The sequence below is a fragment of the Mixophyes fleayi genome, chromosome 4, assembly GCF_038048845.1.
Source record: "Mixophyes fleayi isolate aMixFle1 chromosome 4, aMixFle1.hap1, whole genome shotgun sequence".
NCBI lineage: Eukaryota > Metazoa > Chordata > Amphibia > Anura > Limnodynastidae > Mixophyes > Mixophyes fleayi.
The window spans coordinates 125,627,261-125,641,458 of NC_134405.1; the positions used below are offsets into that span (position 1 = coordinate 125,627,261).

A 14,198-nucleotide genomic window follows, 5' to 3' on the forward strand; every position below is an offset into this window, starting at 1 on the left:
CAAATCCCAGCCAGCCCGGGCAGCCATTAACAGTCTGTCTCAACAGTACGTACCTCAGCGCCTGAATACTACAGAGGCCTGTGCCCCGAATTCAACAAGCCACAAATCTTGTGATCCGTGGCTTGATGAATTCAGGTACATGCAAATCCAAAATACCGGAGTCATATTCTGAGCGTGGGTTGCGTGCCCTAATAAATTAGGTCCCGAATGTTTAATAAATTGACCTCTGTATATCAGAAATAGTTTAATGGAAAACCGTTGTACAATAAATTATCGATAAGTGCTGTGATAAATTAAAATGTTGACTTTCAAAGATAGACTTTAAAAGTGTAATATTCAGATATCATGCAAACAAACCTTTATTTCCCCACCCACATTACACTCAATGGTGAAAATAAGCACCAGCACATTAATGCCAGCAAATAGTTAACTTTCGTATCCTGTGTTCAATTTTAGCTCAGTGTTGGCATGTTTTTGTTTTGTTTGTCTCATTGCAGTAGCTACTGATTTTGATGAATTTCAGTCCCCGGAATAATAATATTTATCTCTCATTTTCTCAGTGTTTACATGTGCGCTTTACACATTAAAAACCCTTTTTTGTATGAGAGAGTCAGATAAAGTATTTTACCCAATTTAACAAGGTTGTGAGAGCAGCAGACAAGGCATACGTGTTATTTTCTGCATTGCTTCTTTTCACTACTACATTTTTTTAGAGGTGCATCTGGATAATTCACGATCTTAATATTTTTTTCTGCTGTGTGAAGAATTTAAAGGTCTTTTTTTATTATTTTGATTGGGGAGATCTGTAGCCAAATAATGCAAATGATTACTCAGAAGGTGGTGATACCTCTGCCTAATGTATAATGCAACAAAGGATGGCATAGACCTCAAAGAGCTGGGGAGAATATCGCTGGCCACACGGATAAACAAGGTAAGTGCCTGCTTGAGTTGATTTATCGATGTTATGATGATGATTAAGTGTGTGGTGCTGAATATAATAGCTAGTTTATGACATTTTTCCCCTCCTGCTTAAAGCAGATACGTGTTTAATGCAGATTATATAAGCATGATAAACCATTCACTGAAACCTCTCATCATCTGCCACTGTTCTATGTCTCTTAACATAACTATAATGCTTCACAAGGCATTAAGAAAGATTTATAAATATAGTTTGATATAATTCATTTTAACAACCATACACCTGAATAACAGATTTTAAATGAGTATTGATTTACAGTTAACATTATTTTATAGTTACTATGCTGACAATATACTTTACCAACCAATAAGTAAATCAGTAAATATTACTATTATATACTATTATTAAAGTAACAACAACTTGAAATATTTTTTTTTACTTTTATGTTTTACAATATAGGTTTCTTTTACAATAAAATTGTAAGTTAACATTTTTATCCCTGTTTTATTAAAAGTCTCAGGCAGACCTTACTTTATGATATCTGTTGCTCCATTCAAACATGTAGTTGTGTTCAGGCACTCTAGTTTACAGACCAGCTGTGCTCAACACTTTTCTAGCTTGGACCCCTTGGGGGTAAATGTATTTATGTCCCGATTCTTCAACTCCGGAGTGTTCAGCGTCTTCGGCGATTAAATTTAAAGCGGCGCTGCATTGTAAAGGGAAGTTTCCCTTTACAATGCAGCGCCGCTTTAAATTTAAGCGCTGAAGAGGCTGAACACGCCGGAGTTGAAGAATCCGGACATTAATACATTTACCCCCAAGTGTCAGTACACCAAATTTCAAGTAATGCATTCAGTCCAATTTGCATATCATTTACATATATTGTGTTTGAAATGTCCAATTTTAACTGAAATGAGCAATATTAATGTTACTATTTTGGGTCATTTTCATGAAGGGCTGCCAATCCGGTAAAATTTCTCAAAAACTCCAAATATAACATTAAGGAAAACTGGATTGGATTTTAAACAAATTGACACATATCCATTTATTTAAAAAATGTACAACTTCAAACCATGCACATTTCCTTTGCTGTATAATATAGTTTCCTAAGTTTTTGCAAGCTTCAATCCATGCTGCAATTTAAAGTGTGTTAATAATTATGAACAGCATTAAAAATTATGAAATAAACTTAGTACAAAAATAAAGGTGCTTTCGAGCTTACAGCAAAGTAGTTTGAAACTTGTTAGTTAATATGGAGGAGACTGTAATAGCAAATAAACTGGGGTTAATGGGCAATTAAATAAATGGCCACTAACATTTAGGGCTTACTGTTTCAACGTGGCTGATGGAAACTGAACACTAATTAAACCACATGAACAAAATGTTCCAGTAATTTGTACCCTAATGGAAAATACAATAATTAGTTGTTCAATTGCTGCTTTGCAAAAAATATTCTGGATGTTTTCAAATATATTTTCGTACAAAAGTGCACAGACTTGTATAGCTATAGTAAACTCTGCTTAGAAAAACATGTATTGTAAATCTCTAACAAATAAGACATGCTTTCTCCTCTAGCAACAGACAACACAATCTTTACACAGCTTCTTAAAGAAATGTATTAGCCTGCACCTTGGATAGCAGTTAAATGAACATTTATAAAAAAATGTAGGCACTTTTATTTTATATGGATTACTAAGTATGCTCTGTCAGTGCAAAAAGATGTTGCAATTTTTTGATTAACATTCCTTGCTTTGTGGAAGGACGTACAGTTATTTTCACCCCACCGAAAATCTTGAATTTTGCACTAGCTAAGAGCTGGTAGAAATTGAGAATTATGCTTTACTTTAATGGGGCACTTTCCAATTAAACTTTGCTGGAGAAGCACATTTTTTTCGGAACTCATCATTTTAGTTCTTTCTGCAATATGTGGTAGAGAGTATATTATTAATTATTAATTTTTATTTATAGGGCGCCACTAGGTATCCGTAGCACCATACAGGGACAGACAGAAACACGATACAGGGTGAGACAGCACGGTACAGTTAACAAAAAGCACAGTAACTCAGAAGCTCAATGTACAGCTAGATGAGAGGTGAGAGCCCCCAGCGGGGTAAAGAGAGGGGTAGAAGGGCAGGAGGACCTCACGGAGGAGACAAGGAGCTGGAGAGCAGAGTTAAGGTGGTGGAGAACAGAAGGAGAGGAGGCCCTGCTCGAAGGAGCGTACAATCTAAGGCGTACAATCTAAGGGGAGTATAGAACAAAGAAGGATCAAATGAATAATGGATATCTATCCTAGCAAATGTTTATGTCTTCTGTTTATACATACAAACTGTATATTTGAGTAGCTGAGAAATATAATCACTGAACTACTTCTTCAGTGAAATTACGTTTTTTTTTGTGTAATGCTGATCCAGGTCTGTAGTATATTGTCAACTCTATGCTCCAGCTTGTCTGTTCTGTCTGCTAATTCAGTAGTACTTAAATACATGCTCAAAAGTATTAGCTTACTGGTATGTAGACCATGGCCACTATGGGTTAGGACCAACATTCTAACATCAACATGAAGTCCCCTCACTCTCATGATTATTTTAAGCCATAATTGAGCCTAAACTGGGCTGTATTTTAGGAGACAAATGGTAACACATTTTTTATTAAAAGGAGTGGTTCTAAAGTGGTAGGGGGTTGACACTAATGTGACTTTTGTCCAGTGAACCTCTTTATATGTAATTGCCTCCCCACAATACTAGGTACACCTCTAGAGTAGGAATGCACATTGAAGTGAGCTGAGTGAACAATCTAGCTGCATTAGTGCAATAACAATGTGTATTACAGTGTGCATCCAGACATATCTTTGTAAGTGAGGTCCAGTTACTACAGGAGGACTTACTTAGATATAGGAGCAAAGCAAAAAAGGAGCAATTTTGCACCCTGGCAAAACCATGTTGCATTGCAGAGGGGCACCAATGAGAGAGAGGGAGAGTACTTATGAAGAAATTGGGTCTGCGTATGCGGATGGACGCAGCACTCAGCGCCGGGAAGGACCCCGACTGCGGGCCCAGCGTGTGATAGCCTATTTGAAAAAGTCAAACACTGCAGTCTTGCATATACAGGTTACTGTATTCATATATATACATGCAGGTGCAGGTTGTTAGTATGTACTGTAACACAGTTACACAGTCTTGACACTTGCCCTTAAAGACTTTGCTGCTTTCAATTTAGCTCTCAAAGTCGCTGAATATCGGTAATTTGCAGAAATCACAGTTTAATACATATACTCCCAAGAGTGGAGTTCAGTTTTGATTTTTGCCAAAAGGGCCATGTAGTTAGCTTTTTATGTTTGGTGGCATGTAGAAATCGAGCACTTATTTTTTTGTGGCAAGGGGAGGGGGAATTGTAGCCTGAGAGTAAAGTGTTTGAATTTAGTTCTTTCCAAAGATTTGGGAGGAATGATTGTAGATTCGTAACTGAAGACAGAGCATTATCTGCATAGTGATATCTTATGTTCTGAACGGTCAGAATTGATATATGAAATGTTGGGGTTCAAACTGATTATAATAGTAAGGGACTCTATCATCAATACAAATATTAAAGGTGAGAGAGGACAGTCTTTTCCATTGGAAGTTGGGAAATATAATGCCAATTGCCAAAATCATTGCAGAGGAATTATGATACAAAGCAGGTTCTGCTGTTAAAATGTACCCAAAAAAACCCATTAAAGATAAAGAGCCTGATTCATTAAGACACATAAAATGAACACTCTGTGCATTTTTTTTTTATAATGCACGTGATTCGGGCATACGTACGTCCGTATTAAAATAAAAGCCGTTTTGAAAAAATGTCTCTTGTTGAATACAAGTGCATATATACAATATAAACAAAAGTATTTGGCTACACCTGTTAATTAATGAATTGGGGTGTTTCAATCAGACCCGTTGCCAGAGGTGTATAAAATCAAGCACCTAGACATGCTGTCTCCATTTGCAAACATTTGTGATACAAAATGGGTTGTTCTGAAGAGCTCAATGACTTCAAGCGTGGTACCACAGTAAGACTGCTAAGGCGCATGGTGTGTAAAAGTCGCCAACGCTCTGCTGATTCCATAGCTGAAGAGTTCTGAACCTCTACTGGCTTTAATGTAAGCCCAAAAACGGTGTAGTGGGAGCTTAATGTAATGGGTTTCTATGGCCGAGCAGCTGCATGCAAGCCTCACATCACCGAGACCAATGCCAAGCGTTGGATGGAGTAGTGCAAAGCACACTGACACTGGACTATGGAGCAGTGGAAACATGTTCTGTCAAATCATGCTTCTATGTTTGACAATCAGATGAGCGAGTCTGGGTTTGGTGGATGTAGGGAGAACATTTCCTGCCTGAGTGCATTATGCTAACATTGAAGTTTGGTGGAGGAGGGATAATGATATGGAGCTGTTTTGGGCTAGGCCCCTTATGTCAAGTGAAGGGCAATCTTAATGCTTTAACATACCAAGTCATTTTGGGCAATGTTATGCTTCCAACTTTGTGGCAACAGTTTGAGGGAGGCCCTTTTCTGTTCCAACATGACTCTGCCCCAGTGCACAAAGCAAGGACTATAAACATGGTTTGATGAGTTCGGCGTGGAAGAACTTGAGTGGCCCACACATAGCCCTGACCTCAGTCCCATCTAAAACCTTTGGGATGAACTGGAACAGAGATTGCGAGCCAAGCCTTCTCGTCCAACGTCAGTGCCTGACCTCATTAATGCTCTACAGAATGAATGGGCACAAATTCCCACAGAAACACTCCAACATCTTGTGGAAAGCCTTCCAAAAAGAGTGGAAGCTGTTATCTCTGCAAAAGGGGGACCAACTCCATATTAAAGTATGTAAAAGGGTATCTATTTCTGCTCCTCAAGAGTGAGCTATATCCCTCGAGAGTCTGCTATTGCTTTCTGCTATCATGAGGGTCTAATGATGGGGCAAATATAATAATAGTAATGCTAATATCAAATAGCGACCATGGCCTTATCTGTTATTGGGCAGAATAGCGAGTATAGTCCCTTGCACAAGAATTTTTGAGGCACCATAGTGTCATAACAAATAATGAAATGTTAGCAGGGATCTCAACTGCCTAGAATCTTTTGATGGGAGTATGAGTGTCCTAACCGAATAGAGGTTGATTTATCTAATTTGGGATCTAATATATCATGAAATACCCTCCTAGGGTCAAATGGTCCAATGAGATTAAATAATTGTGTAAAGAATGGTGATTGGGTGGATAGACAGACACTTACATTACACTTTCAGACCAAAGAGTGCCTATTAGATTAATATAACATCCCTCTGGATAAGTTATAGTGTGCCCTGGTGAGGAAGGAAAGAATTTATATGTATTAATATTGCTACTCTTCTCTTTTTACAGTTGCGGAAGCAAATAAAGATTAGAAAAACTGTTTTCCTTTGAATAGGGTATGAAAACCAAAGTATTGTGTTTCCTGTAGGCAGATTTAATCTGCTCTCTCTCTTACAGGCTTCCAAAACAATAGTACATTTTTTAGGGCTTAAACCATTTACATTGATAGAAAGAACCTTTAAGGTAAATTTTATTTTAAGGTTAGGGAAGAATAATAAAAAGGGGCATAAAAACAAAAAGGACAATGCCCTAAAGGGTTAAAGCCTCACACACAAGCATATGGAACCCAGACACAAACATAAAAGAAGCCCAGTCACAAACATAAAGGAGCTGGCCATGGCCCGAGAAAGACTTTGTTATTATAGATAGTCGTGCTTATATTGATATAAGGGTGGTGGAAGTGTGATCAAAAACACACAGAAAGCAGCACTGAAAAGTGATCAATAAGTGGATAATCAATGTGAAAAATCACTGTAAACCATGGCATAATGCATATAAATCGGTCAGGCTAGAGATAGTTATATAACAATATTTTAAAACTCCGTAGATTCAAATAGTGTCAATCTATCTCATCTCAACACAGATTATTTTGCATCCTGTAAAATGCTGCATAGATAACCTCTTTGCACAAATTATTTACACATAATTTCTGCTTGTGTAATAAAGCCTTCATCAAATGCACAATTACGTCATTTGACTCCTTGGTATATTTTCAATCAAAGGTCTATGATGACCGCTAGTGTAATGCAAAAAATTATTATTATTCACAGGTTTATTAAACATTTTTGATATGATCTTATTAACATGGATTATAAGAATAACATCAAGATCTTTAATCTCTAACCAATGAAACGTGTAAGTGAATGTGAACTTAAAAGTGTTTGTGTTTAAAAAATAAACTTTCACATGTTAAATCAGGACCCTCTTTCCAAATACAAAATAGATCATCTATATAAAGGCCAGAGTTAGGTATTTTATTTTTTTATTTCTTTGTTATGTTTTCATTTCTTCTTTCAATTGTGTATCAGCTGTGATCTGTGAATTAGATTGATTGACAAAGCTGGGCTTATTTGCTCTATTTAAAGAGGATCTAAACAGATAACCTCATCCTGTCTTTGAAAAAGTCTGATCATAGTAGAAGAAATCCGTCAAACATTGCTTGCTGGGACTGCTGTTCATTTGACATCTGATATCGGAGATTTATATTTTGTATTGAAATCAGTCCTTACCTCCCCAGTGTATGTGTGGATTTACTGCGATTTGCTCACATTACTGACATCAATTACAAACTCTTTTATCACATCTGCAATTCTATTGGAATTTGACAGCAGTGCAGCAAGTAACGGCGAGGAGACGGTTTGTCGTGCTTCTGGTTAAAGTTTCTGGATGGTTGCTTTCCCAGCACCCGGACGGAGACATATAAAGGGAGCTTCAGCCATAATATTGCTGAGTACATCAGAGTCCATATAGCAATTTACCTTTTCATGCAAGTCCTTTTAAGGCTGCTATGTTAGAGCATCCGTACCTGGATTTACACTAGAAACAACAGCACCATTCTGATAAGTATATGCGATTCAACCTATTTGTTTTGTACACTGATTAATTTGGGAGGATTACATCATGATTATTTGCACATACGGATTGCCTTATTTTTATTGGGCTTATCCAGATTGTCATATTACTACAAATAAGCATTTGCGATTTATATTTACAGTTTATGTCCCAAAAATCTAATCTATATTTTTATTTGTAGGTTTATTGTTCATTTTAGTGTTTTGCAAATATATTGCTATCTACTGAGTTATTAAAGATTTCTATATAACTATCTTGGGCGTGACTGATTTATATGCATTTTGCCATGATTTACAGTGATTTTTCACATTGATTACCCACTTATTGATCATTTTTCAGCGCTGCTTTTTTTTAATTGCCCTTGAGTGGGGATTAGCAATTAACCCCATTTGTGCAGCTGTGGTGTGGGTATTATAAGTGTGGACCAGCCCAGCATGATGGCCTATATAGGAGTACCTGAAATTTGAATAAATAACTTGTAGCGTTGGTGATTTGAGCAGGTCGTGAATGCACAACTAAGATAATGACATCTCCTGGAAGTTCAGAGGGGCAATTTTGGAGCCAAAATGCTATCAAGTTCATTTTGTCGCTTACCAATAAACATTGTCCAGTGCGATTATTGTGGTTCCAACGCACAAAGATTGTCACGAATTGGGGTCTTAGCCCTGTTTACACTACTCGGCGATACCATATTACTGTGTACATTTTCCTCCTGGTCGTATGCAACATGTTAACCTGAGACAAGTGTGACTTCTGTCTGCAGCACTGGAGGCTGCCATCTTGGGTGAGACGTTTGCTAGCTTCCTGCTGAGTCTGAACACCTGATCTCATTCCCCAATTGACTTCCTCTGCAGACTATAAAAGTCCCCTCCAACACTCAGTAAGTTGCCAGTGCAACACTTCCTAGTTCCAGATCTACAGTTGCTGTTGTTTTGTTGCTCTAAACTACCTGCTGAGTACAGAGATCTACCCTTCATGTGTACTCAGCTTCATCCGGATTACTGCTTCTATTCTCCCACTGTGTACAGATCTCCACCATTACCTCTGAGTGAATTTAACCTCAACCTACTGCTGTGTTATGGACTTCTCTCCGTGAGTTCAACTTCTTCTGTAGCTTTTACATGAACTGCAAACATTAACCATTTGTGTGAATTCAACTTCATTCTACTGCTGAAATAAATAACTTGGTAGTTATTCCTTGTGTGGATTCACCTTCTTTAGACCTGCAAGCAAGCTCTATGAGTAAGACATTTATCCAGCCCCCCAGTTTCCACTACACTCCTGCCACAGCTAGTCCCTGGGGTCCCGAAACGGATCCCAGAAACCCTAGTGCTGTGACAAAGATATTTAATTGAAAAATATAGCAGGATTTAGGATGTAGTTTTGCAGTCAGGAAGCTAGAGAAAATTGGCCCAGGGAAGCCTGCTTATATGCAACTTTAGTTTACAATAAAACACTGATGATGTCACTATGTACACAGATAACACTTAGAGAGGTCTTCATTGGTCCAGAGTTGACAATGTTCCAGTTGTCTGCTAGTCACCGGTCAGTTCATTTGATCTTCAACAATGAGTGGAGGGCAACTTCCCCCAATGTTATCTACATGTCTTCTCACCAAATAACCATTCAAACTGACCCACCAAACAAAGTACCGTACTTTTGAGTATTAATCTCATATTGTTCATAACTTGCGATCGCTACTCTGTCAAAACCGGGTTAATGCTGGTGAAATAAGCTTTAAAATGAGACTAAACTCTTTACCTTTTAGGGGACCTGAACCATTAATACCTTTACTATATTTTTTTCTATGTATAAATAATCTCTAATATATTTCACTAATAAATAAATATGGATTGGAACCTTAATAAATGTATATTATTTATAAGTGTAATTGCGAATGTAAATGTGTGTGTTATTAATCCGTGCGATAGAGTCATAACACGTGGCGTACTAATCGCAGTCACACGGTAAAACAATATTAATTAATTTGGTTTACTTCATCCAATTATTTGACTGAGGAAATGCAGTGCAGGAATCCGCCAGAGACGATCTGGGAAGAGGAAGGGCGGAGACAGGAGAGAGGAGCAAGAGAAAGCCTAGCAGAGAGAATGGAGTTGGCAGGAAAGGAAAATTCCCTGCATGAGAACTTGAGAGTGATGGGAGGTATGAGAGAGAGAAAGACAGACCAGAGAGAGGTGAGGAGTGGATGCAGTTACCTGAAATTGGAGACCAGTTGGAGAAGTAATGCACATTTACTTTTTTGCTGGTTTATATGGACTGAGTATTTTGCTGTTTTGTTATGCAAGGAACTGGTGGGGAGACCCGAAGATAAATTGTAAAACCCTTTTGCAGGACTGTGTTAACTGATAAGGGTATAGTACAGGGAAAGGTAGATAGGACTTTGGGACTGAGTCTAAAAGAGATGTGTGGAAAATAATCCTTTGTAGAAAAACATTATAAGTGTGAGTTGTGGCACCAGTGATAGGAAAAGGAGCTGTGTGTTTCATTAGAGAAGAAAAGTGAACTCACTAGAGTTCTGGAGTGGACAAGATTGGTGAGGAATAAACAGTGGATTCATATTGAAGGGCATGGACTACCTACCCCATTAAATCTGTTACCGTGGATCCCGAACCTACCCAAACTCATTTACCCTACTATAGGCTCCACGCTAGATTATTGGCAAGCAAAACTATATCTACAGTCATGTCTCTCCCTGACCTCTTTTTTGGAAAACTCAGAATTCCCACCTGGAACTCCAGTCCAGACAGTTTGTCACTTGGTCTACAAGAGGGATCCAAAGACAAAGCCACCTGATCAAGGATGGTTCAATCCGAGAGTTTTCCCTCCAATCGGAGGCCTCCCTCCCTGCAAACAAATATTGGAGATATTTGCAACTTTGTTCTCTTCTAAACAAACAGAGTATTTTAGCCAATATCACTAAGCCGCTAACATCCTTTGAAACTCTTTGCACTCTCACAAACACACCCAAACGCACTATTTCTGCTATTTACCAAATACTCATTGAGGACAGGTTTGTACATAACCCTCGTTACAAGGAAAATAGACTTTAGGGATCTCACTGGGCCAATTCGGTGGCCACAAATTTTCATGTTGAAACCCAGTATAACTTTCTAACACAATGGTACAGATGTCCCAAACTGTTACATAAATCTTCAATAAGTGTTTTTCCCCTTTTGCTGTAGATGCAACTCTTCCATAGGTTTGCAGCTCCACATATGGTGGTCATGCTTGAGGATCTCCCCCTATTGAAATTAAATAATACATCTCTCCAAACTGATCACGGGGGAGGATGTGCCGACTGACCCTGATTTCTTTCTGTTGTCATTGTTCAACATTTCAATCTCATACTATAAAAAAAAAAAACGCTCCTTAAAAACTTGAATAATGCAACCAAATCCCTGATTCCGGTTTGGTGGAAGTCTCCCTCTCCTCCCACTGTGTTTAAGTGGTTCCACCGCATTGATTTATACATGTCCATGGAGGAATTATCCCTTTTGGCCTGTGACCGAACATCTGGGTTCATGGCCCCCTGGTGTAGCTGGCTGGAATTTAAAGAGAATGCAGAATGCCGCTCAAGACTAACCCCATCTATCCCACCATGTTGATAGCGCTGCTATTGCAATATAACATACTGACCTATCTTATTGCCCTTTCTATATTCTACTTATCCATTCTCACTCCATAATGTGCACCATGCAGTCCTAACTCTTACGGTGACTGAGTAAATCCCCCATCATTCTCTTGTGTACCTTATTGTCCTCCCTTCCCTTCCCCACTTTCCCTTGTCTGTCTGTTTTCCACCTTGTGATTAGTTATGTTCTCATATTCACTGAAAACTTCATTATGTTGCTGTCTCGCTACATTCGTTTCCATTGAATTGTTACTGTGAACCAATGCTGATTGCTATGCAACATTTACAAAAAGAATACTTAAAAAAAAAATGTGATGGGAGATTTATAGTTCGATTAGGGTATGTCCTAAAACTTTAAATCTCTGTGTAAAGATAAAGCTGTCAAGTATTTGTGTGCTACATAAAAAACAGCCAGTATTTAGCTAAATAATAAACTCATTTGTACCCCTTGCATTGTAACATGGTTTATCCTTGAGAAAACTTACTCCTTTTTTGCTTTCCTTTCCTTAATGAATCAGGCCCAGGGAAGGGAAATTATATATGCAGATAGTTTTCAGTGAATTTCCCCTTTGATAAGCACTACAGGAGATATACAGGTCTAGATGTCTGTGCTTTCCCTTATCCCAGTAGGCATTTTTATGACTCCCTGGTTTTTTTCCCCATCTTGATCAAGAGGCTGAGAACAGCCTTGGTTAAATCCATCATTTACTAAGCAGCCAAATTTAATTCATAAACTGTAATGGAGGAAAATAGGGGCTACCATTCAGCACTACTGAAATAGGATAGTTTGCAATCATATGTTTTTCCGGAATGCTGAAAATTGGAGACAGAAATTCACCCTATCTGTTAAAAGTTACCACCTATATAACAAGGAATTCAGTGGTACATGTACCACCGCAATCCTCATTTCATTTCAGGATGCGTGAACCAGTTCACTCATGTGGAGATCCATCAAGACTGACTGATGAAGCAGTAAGAATACACTTACCAGTGCTGGCAGTATCGCCAGGCAGCTGAGTATCAGTTCTCAATTCAATAAATTCCAGCAATAACAGAATTTTTATAGCTGCAATAAATGGCAATACGTTATTATAACATAATAATAAATAGGGGCCTTACAGGTGAAAATATTAGTTTATTAAAAATGTGGTCAGTTATCATCGGTTAGACGTTATTTTACCTGATGTGTAAAATGATCTCCTGTGGAAACACAGGAGGGTAAATAATGCACTGTATAGTAGTAACCATATTGTGCTTTGATTTGTATAGTTGTCACCAAAGTGTATTCTGTATTACTTACCAGAATTTACATTGCTATGTATGCTCACTATCACAATGAAATATGTTGTGTATACTCCATGTAGTGCACTGATACAGAATATGTGGCTCCACAAGGGACAATAATACTATTGTAGTGTTAAAGTCCTGGGTCCGCTAGTATCTGTCCCGCATTATTAGGGGTCTCAGTGTAATGTGCAAGGGTATGTATTCAGGGGAGGGCTGGCAAATTTTAGCCCAGGCGCAAGACTCGACTCAGCAGCCTATTAGAAACATTTTAAAGGAAAAAAACTGCAGGTGGCCCAGTGACTCAGCCCAAGGTAGTCCCCTATGGGATCTGCTCGGGGGGCAGATGCCCCCCTGCCCCACAGCCCAGCCTGGCCCTGAATGTATTGCTAATGGAGAAGGAGGGTATGTTTACTACACAAGGTGGTGGGGGTATGTGTTGCTACAGGAAGGAGGGGGGGATGTGTTTCTATTAAGTAAACAACCTAATAATATAAAAATAAAATGTTTAATACACCCGAACGTTGCCGATCCGAGCCTGATCCGAGACAGATCCGGGTATTCCCGCCAATTGCAAAACTGAAACAGAGGCTCTGAGTCATAATCCCGCTGTCGGATCTCGCGATACTCGGATCCTATAAATTCCCCGCTAGTCGCCGCCATCTTCATTTGGGCATTGATCAGGGTAGAGGGAGGTTGTGTTAGGTGGTCCTCTGTCCTGCTATATCTCGTGCTGTGCTGTGCTGTGCTGTGCTGTGCTGTTCAGTTCTGTGCTGTGCTGTGCTGTGTTCTGCTCAGTCCAGTGGTGCTGTGTCCTGTGCTCTGTCCTTCTGAGTTCAGTGGTGCTGCTGGGTCCTGTGCTGTGTCCTGTTCAGTCCAGTGGTGCTGTGTCCTGTGCTCTGTCCTTCTGAGTTCAGTGGTGCTGCTGGGTCCTGTGCTGTGTCCTGTTCAGTCCAGTGGTGCTGTGTCCTGTGCTCTGTCCTTCTGAGTTCAGTGGTGCTGCTGGGTCCTGTGCTGTGTCCTGTTCAGTCCAGTGGTGCTGTGTCCTGTGCTCTGTCCTTCTAAGGGCATTGTTATTTCCCCATTATTCCCAAATTATAAAAAATTTAAAAAAAAGTTATAAAAAAAATTACAAAAAAAGTAATTATAAAAAAAAAACAACATATCCCAAAACAATCCTGCAGTATAAGTCCATTGGTACTGCTATATTACAAAGTTCAATGATTCTGCAGTATAAGTCCAGTGGTACTGCTATATTACAAAGTTCACTGATTCAGCAGTATAAGTCCAGTGGTACTGATATATTACAAAGTTCACTGATTTTGCAGTATAAGTCCATTGGTACTGCTATATTACAAAGTTCACTCATTCTGCAGTATAAGTC

At 38.8% G+C, this 14,198-nt stretch overlaps 1 long non-coding RNA gene across 3 annotated transcripts in view; it reads left to right on the forward strand.

The window, feature by feature from the left end:
• The first annotated feature begins 495 nt into the window (after positions 1–495).
• The window catches only part of LOC142151985 (uncharacterized), a 68,928-nt gene continuing 55,225 nt past the window's right edge, over positions 496–14,198 (forward strand). For all 3 annotated transcript variants that reach the window (XR_012691275.1, XR_012691274.1, XR_012691276.1), the window contains exon 1: positions 496–931. This is a non-coding gene — a long non-coding RNA (uncharacterized LOC142151985). The remainder of the gene's footprint in view (positions 932–14,198) is intronic.